Source organism: Schistocerca serialis, chromosome 9, assembly GCF_023864345.2.
Source record: "Schistocerca serialis cubense isolate TAMUIC-IGC-003099 chromosome 9, iqSchSeri2.2, whole genome shotgun sequence".
NCBI lineage: Eukaryota > Metazoa > Arthropoda > Insecta > Orthoptera > Acrididae > Schistocerca > Schistocerca serialis.
Window position 1 is genome coordinate 289,755,685 of NC_064646.1, and position 15,886 is coordinate 289,771,570.

A 15,886-nucleotide genomic window follows, 5' to 3' on the forward strand; every position below is an offset into this window, starting at 1 on the left:
AAACAGTCTTGTTATGAAACTTCCTGGCAGATTAAAACTATGTGCCGGACCGAGACTTGAACTCAGGACCTTTGCCTTTCACGGGCAAGTGCTCTACCAACTGAGCTACCCAAGCACAACTCACACCCCGTCCTCACAGCTTTACTTCTGCCAGTACCTCGTGTCGTACTTTCCAAACTTAACAGAAGCTCTCCTGGCAGAAGTAAAGCTGTGAGGACGGGGTGTGAGTCGTGCTTGGGTAGCTCAGTTGGTAGAGCACTTGCCCGCGAAAGGCAAAGGACCCGAGTTCGAGTCTCTTTCCGGCACACAGTTTTAATCTGCCAGGAAGTTTCATATCAGCGCACACTCCGCTGAAGAGTGAAAATCTCATTCTGGAACAGTGTTGTTAAATTTAAAAGTCGTGCGTAGGTTGGCAACTCGCTTTAATTGTTTAGGAAATCGTAGTATCCTATGATAAATTTCGATGAGTCGTAGTTGGAATCTCTCAGTTATTACAACAATTTGTAAAGATGTGAAAGTGAACGACCCTATAGGCACAGCCGTAGTAGGCAAATCACGTCTCAAACTTCACTTAACTGGTGGGATGGTGGCAAAATAAGGCCTGTCTCCAACGCAGACTGCTTACAAAATACTAGTGCGACCTATCGTAAATAACTGCCTAAATATGCAGGACCCATACTGCATGTATAAAAGGATCAGCACGATTGGTACGGATGCCATGAATGCCATCTACACAGGTGAAACTGCCACCCTAGTACAAGATTACAAACCATCAAATATTAGTTCACGACTACAGACAGCACTCAGAACGGCCGAGTCTTGGATGGAGAAATGACGTATGGTGGTAAACGTCGACAATTGGCTGCCAGTTTTGTTCACACGCAGACAAAAGCAGCTGCACAAACACTAACATTGTAGACAAATTACACACACGTCCAATACGTCTCCGTGAGAAAGCCAGGTACGTCGGCGACTGTTGACAACACGTCACCAACAAAGCACATGGAAGGTTCAAACAACTATACCGTGTGCGTAACAGGCGAAGTCCATATACGTGACACTTACAGGACACCTGTCCAATTGCTTAGCTGAGTGATAACTTGTTTCCCTACCCTGCAGCGGGCCCGGGTTCGATTCACGCCCGGATCGGAGATTTTTCTCCACCCGTGGACTGGGTGCTGTGTTGTCTTCATCATCATCGTCATCAACATCACCAACACGCAAGTCGGCCGATGTAGCGTCCACTGAAATAAGACTTGCAAACGTCGGCCGTGCTCGCCCGGATGGGGCCTCCCGACCAACAATGCCTCACAATCATTTCATTTTACTAGACCCCTTATGACATACCCGGCACTAGTCTGGGTTATGCAGCTCCAACATATCTGCGCCGCCTGCACATTGTACAGAACAAGGTGCTATGAATCGTAAGCATTGCTCCAAGATATTACGCTTCGCGGATTTATATAAAGAATACCACCTCGATATTCTCGCGGAGGTGTTCAAGAAACACTCCACACGACTGTACAAGAACTCAAAGACACACGAACAATCCCTTCACCCTGAATCTGTGGAACTACGATCACAACCACAGAGGGAAACATAACAACCGCAAAGCACTTTTCCTTATGGAATATTGACCACCTATGGAAAGCTTAAACAGAGCACACAAACAAAGCTGTATCGGGGAACCCCTGTATTTCAGCAAATCTAATTGACACTCATAAAACCAACTGGATGACCTAAATAGGGGAACCGAACAAAGAAGACACAAAACGAAGAGCCGATTTTATAACCAAGCTGACAACTCATATGACGGACGACTTGGTACGCTACAGTTACGTTGGCGCTGCAGTTTCCCCAGGAAATTTCGTCGGTCCAGCTACAGTAACGCCTCTGCACTAGCATTTCCTAAGACCCAGCTACGAACTGTCGCCACAGGCACAAATCCGCCAGTAGACCTACTATCCGCCCACACTATCACAGTCTTTTGCCCCTTTGCACTTCACATGGCACATTTTCCCCATCTGTCCTTTATACCGCTACCATTCAATCGCTTTCTGTCAACAATCTCCTAGATAGGACCGTATTAGTGGGTCGTCGTGCACAGACGAATTGAAAATGTCACAGACCCGCACGCTGTGACTCCTACGTTTGAATACTAACCATATTGCAGTGGTGACAGTAGAACTTTTTGTAATGGCAACAACTCTCTCTAGTGCGGGCGTGCAAGGGCTCCACTATCTTAAAAAAATCCAGGTAATAGCGAGTACACCTGGCGCACCTATAAGGTTCCGCACGAACTTCATTATGTATGCAGATAGAACATCCATCACAAGAACCAAGAATTTTGACGATTTTTACCTGTTATCGATATCGATACTGGCAGTACATCAAAATATGTGACTTAGATGGCAGTAACTTTCGATTTCATTGACGGAAGAGCTTTTCTTTCTTTATACCACCAAGAAGCCGGTGACGTAAGCATGTAACATGAATCTTAACTTGACACATTTACCTGTTCTTGAGGGGAAATTATCGTAACAGACGGACAGACACACAGTCGGTTAACAAATTATATTTTTTCGTATGATATAATTACAAATTAGCGATTTTCAGGTTTTTCCCTTACTTGTACTGAGAAACCTTGCTTCTACAATGAGAAGTACCAATACACCTGCCCTTTGCAGTGTGTAGATGTAGGGTGTTGTTGTTGTGATCTTCAGTTCGAAGACTTGTTTGATCCAATTCTCAATGCTACTCTAACCTGTGTAAGCCTTTTCATCTCCGAGGAACTACTGCAACCTACATCCTTCTCAATCTGCTTACTGTATTCATCTCTTTGCGTTCACCTACGATCATTATCCCCCACCCCCACGCTTCCCTCTAGTACTAAACGTGATCCCTTGATGCCTCAGAGTGTGTCCTACCAACCGATTCCCTTTTCAGTCAGGTTCTGCCACAAATTTCTATTCTCCCCAATCCTGTTCAGTGGCTCCTCAGTAGTTACGTGATCTTCCCGTCTAATCTTCAGCATTCTTCAGAATCACTACATTTCAAAAGATTCTATTGTCTTCTTATGTGAACTGTTTATCGTCCACGTTACACTTTTATACATTGCTATACTCATAAAAATAGTTTCGGAAAAGACTTCCTGACACTTAAATCTATACTCGATATTAACAAATTTCTTTTCTTGAAAAACGCTTTCCTTGGTTTTGCCAGTCTACATTTTATATCCTCCCTACATCGACCGTCATCAGTTATTTTGCTTCTGAAATAGCAAAAGTATTGAATTTTTCCCTTTCGTCACGGACGCTAGCTTTGCAATGGACGAATCAGAAATTGAGAGGGTTGACACAACAGTGGCGGTTGAGACGTTTATTGAATCAGATAGCGAGAAAGGAGGCAGACACTACAGAGCTTCGCGAGCAGGTGGATACATTAAGGCATCATAGGAGGGAACAATGCTCGTCCAGTATGTTGGTACCCATCCAAGACGCCTGTAGCCCCACGATAATCGCTCCTTTTTCGTGTTAGGCAGGGGACGACGCGTTGGCATTAATACCCAAACTGTTTACACCCGAAAAATTAGACTGTTGCTTAGAAGAAATGCTGCTGTTTATGAACAAATTACGTTCAGTGGGGAACATTAAAGTGTACGTGATGTGTCACGAAGAGCTAAAGATTCCGATGACATTCGAAATTTTGAGAGCGGAGCCGGCCGCGGTGGTCTAGCAGTTCTAGGCGCTCAGTCCGGAACCGCGTGACTGCTACGGTCGCAGGTTCGAATCCTGCCTCGGGCATGGATGTTTGTGATGTCCTTAGGTTAGTTAGGTTTAAGTAGTTCTAAGTTCTAGGGGACTGACGACCTTAGAAGTTAAGTCCCATAGTGCTCAGAGCCATTTGAGAGCGGTTTTGGTGCATTGCTACAGGAGAATAATTGTTAAAACGTTATATCATCTCCCTCCCTTTTTTCTCTTAACTCAAGGTATCGGTTTGTCACGTTTGGAATTGTGGATGAAAATATTTATAAATTGTGACGACGCGTGTATTTCACACGCTCGTCGTAGCTGCTAAAATGTACGCTAACGATCATAAATGTTGCAACGTAGGCAAATAATTCTGAGTAAAGGTACTAGGTTGGGTTATAACAATTTACTTATGTTGTTGACACACAAGGATAGCTCAAAAATGAGATTGGTTTGTTTAAGACTGTAGTAGTTAATGCCTGATAAATAAATATTGTTGCAGAGAGGGACGAGATATAATCACCTATGTAGCTGCACTGTTATTCTCTATTTCACGTAAATTCTTTGTTAAACACTGACCTTTTATACTGTTAATTATGGTTTGAATAATATTTACGACAGTGAAAACAAGATTTTAATAGTCAGCGATTTACTCATAAGCAAGACTGACCCTCATATTATTATTTATTATCTTTGTGTAACGGTGTATGTTTAATGAAAACTTTTCTGAAAAAAATATTTTTTTTTGCTGATAGCAAATTTTTTAAAGTACTATTTCCTGTTATCTTGTGGCTGAAGTCGTAATATCATCTGATTAACTGTAGTTCACATAATGGCTGCCAATACATAATTACGACAAAAGAATGGCACATGGCCAATGATAAAGCTTGAATTGTAGCAGTAATGAATTATTCCAGCTTAATTACATTCTCATTGACGGAGAGGTATGAAATGAGACTAAAAGGACAAATAGTTTTTATACATGTATTGTGAAAAAACTTACGTACGGTTAACAAAATCGCGCTTTCAGAAGTAACCTCGTACAAAAGCGTCTGATAGGTTCTAGAGCTGACACCGCAATGATTATTTTATTCATCCAAGTCTTCATCCCACAATTATAGAAATTCCAAGACGTGATATACTTCTAGTCTTTGTTATTCTATTTATCAAACAAATCTTACACAATATTACACAAAATTACATAAATTTATTACAGAAGTATATTTATTATTATTATTTTTATGTTCAGGATACATGAAGGTGTAGAGTTTTCTCTATCCACTATAATATTTCATCATTGACAGCAGATTTTCATACGTAAACACGCATATTTTTATTCATTATTGACACAGTTCACTCATTGTTATCGTAACATTTTACTATGGTTTTTAGAAGGCTTTCCAGGAGACGATACAATATCCTGGCAGATTAACGCTATGTGCGGACAGAGACTCGAACTCGGGACCTTTGCTTTTCGACCAAAAGTGCTCTCCCAACTGAGCTACCCTTGCACGACTCCCGACCTGTCCTTACAGCTTTCAGAAAGAATGGTTATTGCAATGAAAAAAAAATCATTTTCAATCTAATGTATTTTTAAATTAGACATATAAGTATAAAATAATTTCTCTTAGCCCCATAAAGATTCCTAACTATATAAGCATAGTCGTGGAAAATTTGTGCTTGTGGATTTTTAATAGCTATGACAATACCTGTTAGATATAAAACGTAAAACGCGGTGCGCATGCAGTACGTAATTGATACATGAGCCGTTCACCTCCTATTATCTACTGTATATGCCCTACGTTTTTCGTTATAAATCTACAAGTAATGTCATAGCTATTAAAAATTCTGAAGCAGAAATTTTCAGCGTATCTGTAAGGTATAGAAATGTGAATGGGACTTACAGCAGTTATTTTATACTTTTTATTCCGATTAAAAACGTGTTAAATCAAATATTTATTTTTAGTTGCATCATTATTTTCTGCTTCTTTGTTCTGTGTATGTAAATTTCCTCAACGGATTTTAAACATTTTGATGAGATCATGTCTTTTTTCTTTAAATAATTACTCATTCGGCCTATACATACTAGCCTTTCGTCTGCAACTTCGGCCGAGTATGCTTGCGCCACATCTCCTTCTTCCCCTCTTTCGGACCGTCTCTTCCCCTTCCCTCCCCCACTGCTCAGCGGTGCTCATCCGCTCACATACCGCTTGAATCGCATTCTGATACTGTCCACACAATGCGTTGGTCTTTGAGGGCAGTCGAAGTGTTAAAGACCTATCATCAGTCGGCCGCTGTGGCCGAGCGGTTCTAGGCGCTTCATTCAGGAGCCGCGCTGCTGCTACGGTCGTAGGTTCGAGTCCTGCCACGGGCATGGATGTGTGTGACGTCCTTAGTTAGGTTTAAGTCGTTCTAAGTTCTAGGGGACTGATGACCATAGATGTTAAGTCCCATAGTCCTCAAAGCCATTTGAACCATTTGAACCTTGTCATCAGGTTCTGAGTTAAAATTTCAAATCTCCAGCTCATCAGAAAATTAGTTTAAAATCAGCTGCAAAGTTTGTAACTAACAGACAGGCAGAAAAGAATGTGACGTAATAAAAACGTGTTAAAACACCAGTAAATTTTACAGAGAGCAGTTAAACAACGTGTTGTGAAGACCTGAGGTCTCCTTCGGTAGCATTGTACACGGTATTAGGATGGTACACGTCAAAATAAAGGAGCTGAGAAACAGCGACCATACTAGCAGTGTCATCCAGAAGGAAGCAGAACACAGGGTATTAGCTACATTTTTCGAGGAATTGCCGCCTGATATGTCAAGAAAGTTTCGAGCAAAGTTCCGTAACTACTTAGTGGAAGCCATACTACTGTGACAGCATTAGAAGAGACGTGCGCAGTCACCCGAGTTCAAAACAGGAACGAAATTTTCAGAGCGGAAGGAATGCCGCGGATGTCGACGGACAGGCTACAAAGAACGGGAATGCCATGAACTGAAGTGCAGGGAATGGAGTCTGACAGGGTATTCGGAAGGAGGAATAAAGACGAAATTCAACCAGGGTGCACAACAGGTGGACGTGGAATGCCAATAGTAGCCAACATTAAACGAAAGTTGGAGCTCCGTTACAATAACTGTAAAGAGCAGATTTGTCGGAGGCTATACGTAAAGAGATGCCGCCTGATGCTCAGCGGAAGTCGACACTACACGTCACACCTACAACGCATTCTAAAGCGAATATCCATCAAAACATTCGCACATGGAGTGTTGTAGATGTTGCGCTAAGAGGTTTCCAATTTAGAACAGTACAACGTGACGTTGCTACGATTGGTAGAAAATCAGTACAACGTGAAGTTGCTACGATTGGCAGATAATTTGGTAAGTATTTTAGAAAGGGAAAGTGTTGTTGTAAGATAGGCCATAAGTCGATTTTCGCGGATCTGAAATAAATGAAATATTACTGAACGGTTTAGAAGAATTTTTTATCTGTTTTCGATAGCGTAGACATGATGGAGACCATCCGAGAGGGCCGAATGTAAGGACATGTAATGCCCCAAAATTGAAAAGTAGTGTGAGTGGTATACGTATGTGGCATTACGTACGTAAGTCACCTCAACTTATTATCATAGTGTCAATTTCGATATAAAAAGAAAGGGGTGGTTAATTTTATTTGTATACGATTCTGAAAATGTTGTCAAAATTGTGTTGTAGAAAGAGCATATGCAGCGGAGCCTGTCGCGGCCAGAGATGTCACACAACCGCGACAATAGCAACAGCGTGGCCCGTGGTAAAGATATTGACTGATGCGCAGCTGGCCGCTATTGAAGAGGAACGAAAGCATCTAATAATGAAAGTTGTGAAAAAGAGAAAATTAACGTTACATGTTTGTTTGTTTAAAAATTCCGGTTCTTGGTTTTGTCCCTTGTTTCAAGAGGAGTTACCGTTGAGATATCGTGTAGAGTTACGTTTGACACATCGGGGAGTTAGTCACCACTGACGTCACGGCGTAACGTCAGTCAGTTCGTGACACTCGGGAAGTGCAAGCCTATTTGGAGTTGGCGCTCGAGTGATTTAATGTCAGATTTGAGCTTCTAAAGTTATTAGTTGAACCAGTGATGGGGTTATGGCCTATATGGGAAGTTATATGTACTTATTGCCCGAGGTGTATTGTTCGCAGTCGGTAGTGAAATGTGCAACGATATATGGAGTTTGCTTTAAAAGAGTAACTCGTTGTGAGGCACGCTAAGAGATTGGTTTTTCTCGCGTTTTAATATGATTAGTAATAGTGTAAAATTTGGTCGAGCTAACCTTGGAGTTACTGGCAATCAGGCGTTCCGTATCTCGTGCTAAGGGGAGGTTCTTTTCAGTCTTGATTGTGTGTATTTGGTATCGCCTTTACGCGAAGACTTTGTGAGTGATTGTTTTAATAAGGGTAAGCATAAAGGTACATGCACCGTTGCCGCTTCTGTAATAAGGATTTGCTAAAGCTTTAGCGTGAGTATGCGACTGTTTTGGTTGTAATTGTGGGGAAGTCCTAAGGTATTAGAATCCCCGGCTGAAAGAACTCTCGAATTGAAGTGCGGCCTGTGATTGTAGTGTAATTATTGTGAGAATGGACGTCCCAGTTTGATTAATTTAAACGGGAGAACCAATCCATGTCAGATACTTTGTGACACGCGAGAATTGGTGTAATAGTAATTTTCCATCCGACGAAACTGACAGAACCAAGACCTATTAATTGAGTAGAGCACGATAATTGTCTCTTTGAAATTGTGAATGCTGAGTGTTTTAAATTTCGTATAGAGGGTCCGCGTATGTCAACGCCTTTGTTTTGATTTGAGCGAATATTAATGATAGTTTAAAGTGGCGGTGACGCTTAGATTTTTTTTTAAACTATCTTCCGCTTAGTGAGGAAGTAGTTTATCACAGGCACTCACGCCTGACGAAACTTTGTGGAGACACTGAAAATGAAGAAAATGGCTAAATAAAATGATTCTCGGGCCCTGTGCATGATAAAGGAAAAATTGGTGTCTCGTGTTATCATTTCTCCCCATATAACATAACTTGAAAATACGATAACAGACTCTTTGAATCTCAAATAGCAAAAAAGGTTAAAGATTACGCAGTGAATCAAAACGATAAAGTACAAGCTGGACAAAGATATTAATGTGAAAGATAAGCCACACTGATAGTTTGTAACGATAATTGAGTTAAGTTCGGCTAAAAGTATATGAAAGAGGTTTTTGTCTGACTTTATAAGTGGTAAAAAGTGGAAAAGTTAAGTTATGGGGAATTAATAAACTATAAAGGTTGTAGCATAAACCAATAACATTGATAGAGTGCAATAGCATTATCCATTGTGTGTGTTCGTAAAAAGAAATAAGCAAGGATAGAGATCTAGTACAGTGACTGTATATGATTAATAATCTCTGACTAGCATCGCTCAGTCAACACGCAAAATTATATCGCTGGAGTACTCTTACGAAATTTAAACTAACTGAAACTGGTAGCTAAGAAATTTCAGTCTAGATTGATTGCTTCATTGGGGTTCTATTAAAAGGAACGCTTCAACTCTACATTGGATAGTTTTCAAGCTGGGAAAACGCTAAGATAAATCCAATTTATCAACGTTGGAATATTGAGTTACGTAAGCGAGGTTTCCGATCACGTTTCTGTGCAGTGTGGCACATCGCAGTGAGTTGGATTTAATTGAATTAAGTAGCGCAGCTTAATCAGACTTATAGTTTCTGCTTGATTGCATCGACTAGTAGACTGCTTTTGGTGTTAGCTTACTGGGCAAACCTGTAAAATCTTGTGATAGATGCGTTAACTAAAATCTTCAATCGGAAGCTAACACTAGCCGATAAAACTAGAACCCGTTTGTACTAGTGGTGGTCCAATAGCATCTTCGGCGGTAGCTATTGTGCGAGTAGTAAGCATTTGGTTAAACTTTCCTTCCTCACGACTACTTGCAAATAGCTGATATACGCTACTGGCCATTAAATTCCTACACCAAGAAGAAATGCAGATCATAAACAGGTATTCATTTGACAAATATATTATACTAGAACTGACGTGTGATTACATTTTCACACAATTTGTCTGCATAGATCCGGAGAAATCGGTACCCAGAACAACCATCTCTGCCCGTAATAACGGCCTTGATACGCCTGGACATTGAGTGAATTACAGTTTGGATGGCGTGTACAGGTACAACTGCCCATGCAGCTTCAACGCGATAGCACAGTTCATCAAGAGTAGTGAATGGCGTATTGGGACGAGCCGGTTGCTCGACCACCATTGACCAGACGTTTTCAATTGGTGAGAGATCTGAAGAATGTGCTGGCCAGGGCAGCAGTCGAACATTTTATGTATCCAGAAAGCCCATACAGCACCTGCAACATGCGGTCGTGCATTATCCTGCTGAAGCGTAGGGTTTCGCAGGGGTCGAATGAAGGGTAGAGCCACGGGTCGTAACACGTCTTAAATGTAACGTCCAATGTTCAAAGTGCCGTCATTGGGAACAAGAGGTGATCGAGATGTGTAACCAACGGCACCCCATACCATCACGCCGGCTGATACGCCAGTATGGCGATGACGAATACACGCTTCCAATGTGCGTTCACCGCGATGTTGACAAACACGGATGCGACCATCGTGATGCTGTAAAGAGAACCTGGATTCATCCGAAAAAATGACGTTTTGCCATTCGTGCACCCAGGTTCGTCCTTGAGTACACCATCGCAAGCGCTTCTGTCTGTGATGCAGCATCAAGGGTAACCGCAGTCATGGTCTCTGAGCTGATAGTCCATGCTGCTGCAAACGTCGTCGAACTGTTCGTGCAGATGGTTTTTGTCTTGCAAACGTCCCCATCTGCTGACTCCGGGATCGAGACGCGGCTCCACGATCCGTTACAGCCATGTGGATAAGATGCTTGTCATCTCGACTGTTAGTGATACGAAGCCGTTGTGATGCCGCACGGCGTTCCGTATTACCCTTCTGAAACCCCCGATTCCATATTCTGCTAACAGTCATTGGATCTCGATGAACGCGAGCAGCAGTGTAGCGATACGATAAACCCCAATCGCGATAGGCTACAATCTGACCTTTATCAAAGTCGGAAACGTGATGGTACGCATTTCTCCTCCTTACACGAGGCATCTAAACAACGTGTCACCAGGCAACGCCAGTCAACTGCTGTTTGTGTATGAGAAATCGGTTGGAAACTTTCCTCATGTCAGTACGTTGTAGGAGTCGCCTCCGGCGCCAACCTTGTGTGAATGCTCTGAAAAGCTATTCACTTGCATATCATAGCATCTTCTTCCTGTCGGCTAAATTCTGCGTCTGTAGCACGGCATCTTCATGGTGTAGCAATTTTAATGGCCAGTAGTGTAGTATACAGCATTGCGGAACTCTATGGTGTCGCTACGCGTTTTAATACACTTGTCATCTATTTGTATCAGTGCCATCCCACCCCGATTTGACACACTGATAAATAGTAGTCGCTTTAGCAGGTGTTGTTGGCTAACGCAGTAAATATAATTTAGAAGACACACCACCACCGAGGAGCGGTACAAACATCAAAAAAGCAGCGAAATTACGTCAGACATAATGAGAACAGGAGCAGCGGTGGTGCCAGGAGGCCGTATGTCAGAAATACGCGCTGCTTGAACGGCACGGAAGAAACACACGAGTGGATACGTCCACAATATAAACTCCGATTACCAATGGGAGTTACCGGCAGCCACGGCATGGCAGCAGGTATGAGCCACAATATGGAAGTGGAAAGTATTGTAGAGACGGGTAGAGGACGAAGACACGGAATGACAGCCAACAAGAACGGGATCCGAGCAACAAAAACAGAGGCATGAGTGGATGAGGTGTGGATATGTGGAGGTGCGATGAGTCACGTTCTGGAATATTGGTCAAAGGTATATGTAGAGAAGACGACCTATTCCGCTACAGTAAGCGGAACAGATAAAACATGCAATAACAAAGGAGGGACAGAAGTACAAAGTGAAACTTTGATTAATACTGTGTAGCGGACCGTGAATCGAACCCAGGATTTTTGCTGATCACGGGCTAAAGCACCCAAGCACGACTCACAACCCGTCCTCACATTACTTCTGGCATTATCTCATCTCCTGACTTCAAATTTCAAAGTTCTTCCATGTACTTTACGGGAATGACACTCCTGGAAGAAAGTATCGTGCAGAGAAACGACTTAGCCTCAGCCTATGGGATTATTTCCAGAATGACAACTTGCAAAGCTCCCAAGTTTGATTCCCGTTCCGGTACACAGTTTTAAATTGTCTGGACGTTTTGTACTGTATGAAGTGCACACTCCACTGCAGAAAGAAAATTGACTGAGGAAGTACATAGTGAGTGAGACAGAACAATCAGCTATAAAAACTGTAAATGACCCTGCGGTATATTATATCATAAATAGCTATATGCGTTTACTTACACTATGATGAAGAATTCTGTTGACTAGTGCCTATAGTGTCTACAAACATCTCCCACGACATGCCCAACCACGTGCTCCATTTCCAACAATATGCTTTCCTTCAATTGACTGGTTGGGGAAAAGGCATATTTATAAATTATACACACGAGACTAATATGAAATGGTTCTTCTGCTGACACAAAAAATAACAGAGATAAATGTGGGTTGCCCTGTTCGAAGTCACTTACATGTTAAGTACGGACTGACGAACTGCAACATTATGTCCACCTGCTTAAACGCGTACTGGTCCACCTTTGGAGAGGAACACGGTAGCTGTTGTGCGAGGCATCGATTCGAAAAGTTCTTGTTAGCTTACCGAAGGTATGTAACACCATGCGCAAATTACAGGTCGGTGGTCTGAGGGTACAGAGCTGGCGCCCGACATTGTACTAGGTGTGTATCATCAGGTTCAGACTACGCGAATACCGTGGCCAAAATGTCAACGTAAGTTCACTATCATACTCCTCAAACAACTGTAGTACGACTCTGACACTGTGATACTGACTGTTATCCTGTTAGAAATGCCTTCACTGTCGGTAAGACATGAAACATTAAGGGGCGTAGGTGGTTCTCAATAATATTATCGTAATCCACAGCTGTCACAGTGCCTTCGATTATTACTGCAGGCCCGATGGAAGCTGAGGTGAAACCCCTCCATAGCGTAATACTGCCCCCCTCAGTGTCTGTGGTGTGGTGAATGTTCCGAGCAATCGTTCGTTCATATGACGATGTATCCACTCAACCTATCGGCCTGGTGTAACAAATCATGATATATCCGACCAGGTAACACGTTTCGATTGATCCACAGTCGAGTCTCGATGACCTTGTACCCACTGAAATCGCAGTTGATGAAACCATACGATCAATATTGGAAAATATACTGATCGTGCATTGCGGAGCCGCAAGTTCATCAATGTGTGCTAAATTGTATGCTGTGAAACACTTGTGCCTGCACCGTAATTCTACTCAGTCATCAGATCTGTGACAGATTATCACATGTTCTGCTTTACAGAGTGGTCAAATCTGTGACCTTCCAAGTTCCATGATGAGACTTGGTCACCCATTGTAGTTAGATAACAGGGGTGCAGGGCCATATGGTTAGTGCGGACTGCATATATTCAGGGGTAGACTTATTTGATTTATGACTTATTCAATCTCCATTTAGCTTATTGTTATTGGCTTATCACTCCCTTGCGGTTGATTTAACACCTCCTGAGGAAAATCCGGCCCTCTAAGAAACTGCTGAACACTCATCTTACTCCTCCCCCTCTTCTCTGGGAAATCCCCACCTACCCCCTCCCTGATGAAAGCACATTTTTGATATCAACTTAACTAAATAATTAATTAAAATGGTCAATTAATTACCCTCTCCCCATCAGGGAAAATCTACCAGCGTTTCTCTCCCCTCTCTCTGTCCCCACCCAGAAAAAAAGTGGTGGGAAAATCACTCAGTCTGTGCAATGATATTGGTTTAGCAGGTGCAAGTATTACCCAGTGCAGCAACTACATGTCCGATTACGTAATTGCTCTGCTGCAGATTGGAGGAGTTATCTTTTTGGAACTTCGTATGTTCTCATATTAACATATAGGGATAAACTAAGGTAGCGCACAATGCCACCCTCATAGGACATACCACCTATCGCCCACTCCCTCCCCAACAACCGCAGAAAAAATTCGCGGGAAAAATCGGAGAGCTCCTGGACTGGAAGGATATCACAACAGGAAATTCAGTTACGTAGCAAAGGATACACTGTATATTTATAAAATTCAAACATCAGGGTTTGGGTCACTCTTTTATTTGGCTGCAAAAGCTCATCATTCTCTGCTCTTTTGGAAGATGCATTTCTTCAAAATACATAAGGAAGAATTAATTAAATAAATTGCTTTTTTCCGATCGCGCGAGGAATACCGTCATTAAATACTCACCATGCATAATTATACTACCATAGGTCGCGTTAAACAGTTTTCGCGGTAAAAGGTGCTGTGATCACATCCCTGACTGCCATGTCAATCGCATTGCGCCATGCACATCCCAGGTTATATTATAACACAGCCCCTGGAACATGCTAATCCTCCACAAACAAAGCGTCAGGTAGGAGCGTCGCTTTGAAATTTTATACTGGACTCACTTCCTGCGTCTCTCCCGCCTTCCCTCCCTCTCTCTCGCTCTCTTTCTATCTCAAGTGGCTACTTTCTGCCCAGAGAGTGTCTGCCATGTGCTACACTAATCCCTCTTTTGTCCTGAACCAAGTAATAATACTTGGTAAATCACCAGCTGTGGATGTCTTGGAAATATTGCATCATTTTATCAGATTGATTAACTGACCAATTAAATCTATACCCTCTATGGGGGAAAGTTTTTCCATGCTTCCTCTTAGTGGATACTAGGGCTGATCCTGCAACTGCCCAGTTTTCCATTGTATTGGTGGATACTGGCAGAGTTACATTGTTTGGTAGGAAGTCCATTATATTAGAAGTAGCTGAGAATTTCAGATTTCAGCTCAATTACATGCTATGTACTAAATAATACAGGGTACTTATAAATGGTGGAAAAAATCGAAATTTTTTATGACATTTTTAAATTCTATAGTCCTTCTTGATTACATTGACATATACATTACAGGGTTTCAAATGAAAAATGACTTATACACCAAAACTTTAATTACTGTCGTTTATGCCGACACACCCCCTTCATTTCTGTTACAGAAACCTTTATTATTTCGAAACGGGCATTGAACTCTATGTACCCAGCGATTATGCGTTCGATACATTGTATATGTTGGTAACAGTGCAGGTTTCTCGTGTCTTTAAATGATTACCTTTGTAAGTAGGCTGTTTATGTTTTCTTATTGGCAACGTTACGTAGCGCTCAATATGAAAATCACTGGCTGTGCTGTGTGCAGTCTGTGGCTGCTTTGCATTGTTGTAATACTCGCCATTGTAGTGTTAGGCAGCTGGCTGTGAACAGCACGTAGCGTTGCGCAGTTGGAGGTGAGCCGCCAGCAGTGGTGGATGTGGGGAGAGAGATGGTGGAGTTTCGAAATTTGTCATGAACTGCTATATTTATATATGATGATATCAAGGTAAATACATTGTTTGTTCTCTATTAATATCTTTCATTTGCTAACTATCCCTATCAGTAGTTAGTGCCTTCCATAGTTTGAATCTTTTATTTAGCTGGCAGTAGTGGTGCTCGCTGTATTGCAGTAGCTCCAGCAGCGAAGATTTTTGTGAGGTAAGTGATTTGTGAAAGGTATAGTTTAATGTTAGTCAGGGCCATTCTTTTGTAGGGAATTTCGAAAGTCAGATTGCGTTGCGCTAACAAAATATTGTGTGTCAGTTTAAGGACAGTCATGTATAATTGTTCAAAGGGGACGTCTGATATGTCGACCCTTAGCCGAGGATACCTCACTGCAATCTTCTGATTTTTTGTTGTAGTTCGTGTAATTAGTGTAGATTTTGTTTATTGCTAGCGCGTAATTGTAGAGAAAATCTCCTTTGTAGTTGCAGACTTTCATTGTTGTACAGTAAAACAGTTGTGGCATGCATGTAGATTTGCACCAAGTATTTCGCAGCTGCAATTAACTAGATATTATTTTCAGTGCTATGTTAATGTGTTCTCTTATTTTTGATCTTC